At 40.8% G+C, this 6,000-nt stretch overlaps 1 long non-coding RNA gene across 5 annotated transcripts in view; it reads left to right on the top strand.

Annotated features, from left to right (window-relative positions):
• The first annotated feature begins 5,334 nt into the window (after positions 1 to 5,334).
• Positions 5,335 to 6,000, top strand: part of LOC133564583 (uncharacterized) — a 69,118-nt gene continuing 68,452 nt past the window's right edge. For all 5 annotated transcript variants that reach the window (XR_009809302.1, XR_009809305.1, XR_009809303.1 and 2 more), the window contains exons 1-2: positions 5,335 to 5,410; positions 5,489 to 5,578. This is a non-coding gene — a long non-coding RNA (uncharacterized LOC133564583). The remainder of the gene's footprint in view (positions 5,411 to 5,488; positions 5,579 to 6,000) is intronic.

Here is a 6,000-nt window from a genome sequence, read left to right as displayed (position 1 = left end):
GGATTGATTCACCAAAAATGATTCCCGGGCAGGGCCACCACTGCTGCTCACTGCTCCCCTCACCTCCCAGGGGGTGAGGGTGATGGGTCAAATGCAGAGCAGAGGATAATCTCACCAGACCTAGTGTGTGTGTGACAATCATTGGTACTTTTTTATACATGCATCCTGCTCTGAGGCTGATGTGTGCATTGCTTCCCTACAGCCATTTGAGGGCGCTGTTTTGCCAGTAAATCTGCAGCATAACTTACATGCAGCTCCTCCAAAACATTTAACATTTATTGACAAAGCATGCTGGGAAAAAGAAAATACTCCCAGCAACAATACAATATATTATAATATACCTGCATTTTGTGCCATATTTTGATAGTCAGGACAGTGACTTGGATTTGTTTTGCTTCTTCTACGCAAAGGATGATTTGCACGAGCGAGACGTGAGTGTAAGAACATGATTCATTTATTTAAACACTACAATACAAAAACAGGAAAACAAAGGGCGCGCACAACGGCGGATATTAAACGAGGCTATACTCAAAAACAAAAAAAACAGCACAATGGCATAGCTATATACAAATAAAGTAAAGATACTATCTATGGCACAAAGCGAAACAAAAACTTGCACAGAGGCATTAATAGAAAAGGTCTTACGTGGCGTGGTCAAACAATAAACAGCGTGGCAAGGCATGAAGGTCGGCAAGGAAAGGTAGGTGCGCGGTCATGAGGGTTCAATACAAAGTCCGGTAGGTAGGTGAAGTTCCCAGGCCGAGGAACAGAAAACAAATGGCTTAAATACTAGCTGTGGTAATTGGAAACAGGTGTGAGAGCTGAGGACCGGGGCGAGGTGGAAACTAATGGGTTACTATGGAAACAAATAAAACCAGGAAGTGCAAAACGGGAAACAAGAGTCCAAAAAATAAAACATAACATGATCAAACACAAAACCTGATTCACAGTCCTGACTGGTACCTTTGTTGGACGAGAAGTCACGTCGGCATCGACTCAAGCACTTGGCTACAAAACAATTTTCCAAGCTAAAAAATATGGTAACACTCAAATTTCTCCAAAAATTCTAGATCAATGCTAATTAGATTTGACATAGACGTGTTTTTGATTAGCATTAACAATTTTACATGACCTTTGTCACTGATTCTGTTCATAACTTTAATGGACAGAATTTCTAGGCGCAGTCAGGGCGTTGAGGGGATCCGGTTTGGTGGCTGCCGGATTAGGTCTCTGCTTTGTGCAGATGATGTGGTCCTGATGGCTTCATCTGGCCAGGATCTTCAGCTCTCATTGGATCGGTTCGCAGCTGAGTGTGAAGCGACTGTGATGAGAATCAGTGAGCCCCAGTCCATGGTTCTCGCCCGGAAAAGGGTGGAGTGCCATCCCCGGGTTGGGTAGGAGACCTTGCCCCATGTGGAGGAGTTCAAGTACCTCGGAGTCTTGTTCACGAGTGAGGGAAGAGTGGATCGTGAGATCGATCGGTGCGGCGTCTTTAGTAATGCGGACGCTGTATCGATCCATTGTGGTGAAGAAGGAGCTGAGCCGGAAGGCAAAGCTCTCAATTTACCAGTGAATCTACGTTCCCATCCTCATCTACGGTCATGAGCGTTGGGTTATGACCGAAAGGACCAGATCACGGGTACAAGCGGCCGAAATGAATTTCCTCTGCCGGGTAGAGACAGGGTGAGAAGCTCCATCATCTGGGAGGAGCTCAAAGTAAAGCCACTGCTCCTCCGCATCGAGAGGAGCCAGATGAGGTGGTTCAGGCATCTGGTGAGGGTGCCACTCGAATGTCTCCCTCGGGAGGTTTTTAGGGCACGTCCGACAGGTAGAAGGCCACGGGGAAGACCCAGGACACGTTAGGAAGACAATGTCTCCCGGCTGGCCTTTGAACGCCTCGGGATCCCCCGGCAAAAGGTGGACGAAGTGGCTGGAGAAAAGGAAGTTTGGGCTTTTCTGCTTAGGCTGCTGCCCCCGTGACCCGACCTCGGATAAGCGGAAGAAGATGGAAGGAATTTTACATGGCGATTTTGACACCTGCTAATTTTGTAAGTAAAACAACAACTAGGATGCACGTTACAATAAAACAGCAGGTGTGAAATAGGTACAATTATTACAGTAAAATCACTTTGTAGGGCTCAACAGAAGAAAAGACTGACACATTCAACTTAGAGCGAATATGCTTTTTTTTTTTATTTAGCCTTTCGTTCACAATCAATATGAATTTACTTAATGCATTCTAACTCGTAAATAAACGTAAACAAAAGTCAGCTTACAACGGTGCCAATGGGAGGTCCTCTATTACGCCCATAAAACCCAATATACAAAACCATCCAAAAACCGCCAACAATCCTCCATTCACATTTCGTGACCTGAATATTGACCAAGTATTAGTGATTTTGTTATTATTAAGCACAAACGCAGACAAACTATTCATAGCGGCGCCGTGATCACAAACTTGTTTGCCAATGTTGACATCGAGTGGTAAGCTGCTTCCTCCTTTCCTTGCTTGTGGAAGATTATTGTAGATCATAAATCATGCCTCTCCCCTGGATAGATGGACAACAACAAATTCCAACAAGCTTTTATAGGTGGAATAGAACGACTCCCCAAGGCTCCATTTCAAGCGGACTCTTGATCGCATGTATTTACTATTTAGAATGCATTTAAAAAAGGAAAACAAATGGTTTCTTGTCCTATATAAGGATTGTGAATTGTTAAAATTCCCCCCAAAAATTGCAGTTCCCCTTTGATGGCAAAGACTACTTCCTGGCTATCAGTCGGAATTGCAACTGCATGCAAAATATACTACTTAATGCTCAAACTAATCCTATACCTTACTATATTGTTAGTTTTTTTCTAAAACTGTGTGCTCTCCAGAACCCGGAACATACATTTATAATACGAAGCATACAACAGCAAAGACTTACAGCGTGTGGAGCAGCAGACGGCGTCCACAAAGTACATCTGTACATGACATGACACTCAACAACATAATACGAGCACAAGACAAGAACTAAAACACTACACACAGGAAAACACCACAAAACTCAAAATAAGTCACGGCGTGATGTGACAGGCCATGACAGTACACCTACTTTGAGACGAGCTATAGTGATGCATGGTTGGTTATGGTTTGAATTTATATCCAACAATTGCGAGTATCTTGGTCGCATTTATTTACTATTTAGAATGAATTGAAAAAAGGAAAACATATGTGTTCTTGTCTTATACTGTATAAGGATTGTGCAAGATAGGCAAAATTTGTATGATCCGCTCCCCGGATCATATTTGGATTTAGATTTTTGAGTCTTTTTGTGTTTTCTGTTAGTCTTGGACTCCTTCGACTCTTGTTTGTGCACCTCTCAGTTTGGTTTCCATGGTTACTCATTATTTTCACCTGCCGCCTGTTCTGAACGTGCACCTCTCTTGTGATTGCTGTCTTTATTTAAGCCTGACTTCTCCGTTCATTAGGTCTTGCTTCCTAATTTGTCTTTGCACAACAAGTAACGACATTTTGTTTCCTGCTCACTGCCCGCTAGCTTCCACGCTAGGCTATTTTGTTTTCTAGCTCCCACGCTAGATCTTTTAGTTTTGTCTCAGTCTGATTTATATTTTAAATAAATAATTTTTCCTACCTGCACGCTATGTCCGAAGCCCGTCTGTATCCCTGGGAGAACGCAACCTGCATCAACATGCGAGCAACTCGTTACAGTAGGAAGCAAGGTCGAATGAACGGAGAAGGCAGGCTTAAATAAAGACAGCAATCACAAGACAGGTGCACGTTCGTAACAGGCGGCAGGTGAAAATAATGAGTAACCATGGAAACCAAACTGAGAGGTGCACAAACAAGAGCCGAAGGAGTCCAAGACTAACAGAAAACACAAAAAGACTCAAAAATCTAAATCTAAATATGATCCGAGCAGCGGATCATGATAAAATTACCCCCAAAAAGTGCAGTTCCCATTTGATGGCAAAGACTACTTCCTGGCTACGATATCACACCACTATTAGTCGGAATTGCAACTGCATGCAAAATCTATTACATAATGCTTAAACTAATCCTATACCTTTTCTATATTATTAATGTTTTTTTCTGAAACTGTGCGCTCTCCAGAACCCGGAACATACATTTATTATGCAGAGCATAGAAACAGGCTGTTTACCTGGTATATAGTTATATAGTTACCATGAATTGATTAACGTGGACCACGACTTAAACAGATGAAAAACTTATTCGGGTATTACCGTTTGTCAATTGTACGGAATATGTACTGTACTGTGTAAACTGTACTGTTTCATATAATGTATTCTCTTCCTTTGCAATCTACTAATACAAGTTTATATAAATCAATCAAACAATCAATCAATATAACTACCTGTCTCAGCTGATTTTAATTGTGTAATCCAGTGGTTCTCAAACTTTTTTCAGTGATGTTCCCCCTGTGAACATTTTTTTAATTCAAGTACCCCCTAATCAGAACAAAGCATTTTTGGTTGAAAAAAAGAGATCAAGAAGTAAAGTACAGCACTATGTTATCAGTTTCTGATTTATTAAATTGTATAACAGTGTAAAATATTGCTCATTTGTAGATGTTTTTCTTGAACTATTTGGAAAAAAGATGTACAAATAACTAAAAAACTTGTTGAAAAATAAACAAGTGATTCAATTATAAATAAAGATTTCTACACATAGAAGTAATCAGCAACTTAAAGTGCCCTTTTAGGGGATCGTAATAGAGATCCATCTGGATTCATGAACTTAATTCTAAACATTTCTTCACAAAAAAAGAAATCTTTAACATGAATATTTATGGAACATGTCCACAAAAAATCTAGCTGTCAACACTGAATGTTGCATTGTTGCATTTCTTTTCACAGTTAAAAAACTGTGAAAAGAAATACAACAATGAACAATATTGAACAATTGAACAATACTTCATAGTATTGTTCAATAAATATATTTATAAAGGATTTTTTAATTGTTGCTATTTTTAGGATATTTCAAAAAAATCTCACGTAGCCCTTGGAATACCTTCAAGTACCCCCAGGGGTACGCGTACCCCCATTTGAGAACCACTGGTTTAATCTATAATTGTCAAAGCTGCTCTAGGTCACCAGCCAAAGAGTACCCTTTATCAAACCAAAAAAGAAAAGAACACCAAAAAAGGCCTAGAATATTACCAATAGTTATTGAAGAGAACATATTTAACAAACAAATGTCTATATTTGCCATTTATTAAATCAAGTCACACAATGTTCAATTTGATTGGCTATCGTGGCTGTCAATCAAGGCTTGTTTGTCACGTGGGCTTGCCAAAATCACGTGACCACCCCAGGAGAGCTCTTCACTACGAATTCGGGATTTAAAAAAAACAGATGCTATGGCCGCCGTGTTGCCGGCAAACAGGTAAGCGAGATCATAAACCACTCCACACTCAGCTCTTGTGACTTGGCGTCCTTATTTTCTCTCATTTCGTGTTCTTAGGAGGGTATCTTTTTGGAACCAGGAAGAGGGAGGTTCACAATAAACGCGGCTTTTTCGAACCCAAGCATCCATCATACAGCAGCTCTCCGGGTAAAGTTCAAATACAACTATGCCCTGCGAAATACAGCAAACAATGCAATGAAATGCAATAACTACAATATGTTACACCCTACAAACCAATTATTGCGATGCAATGTTCTACCCGGACGATTTAGAGCAGAACTGGGCAAATTAAAGGCCTACTGAAATGAGATCTTCTTATTTAAACGAGGATAGCAGGTCCATTCTATGTGTCATACTTGATCATTTTAGATATTGCTATATTTTTGCTGAAAGGATTTAGTAGAGAACATCGACGATAAAGTTTGCAACTTTTGGTCGCTAATAAAAAAGCCTTGCCTGGCAGACGATGTGCGCGTGACGTCACTGGTTGTGGAGCTCCTCACATCCGCACATTGTTTACAATCATGGCCACCAGCAGCTAGAGCGATTCGGACCGAGGAAGCGACAAT

Source organism: Nerophis ophidion, linkage group LG13 (assembly GCF_033978795.1).
Source record: "Nerophis ophidion isolate RoL-2023_Sa linkage group LG13, RoL_Noph_v1.0, whole genome shotgun sequence".
NCBI classification, from domain to species: Eukaryota; Metazoa; Chordata; class Actinopteri; order Syngnathiformes; family Syngnathidae; genus Nerophis; species Nerophis ophidion.
The sequence above is the reverse complement of the archived record's forward strand: the minus strand, read 5'-3'. Positions and strand labels throughout refer to the sequence as shown.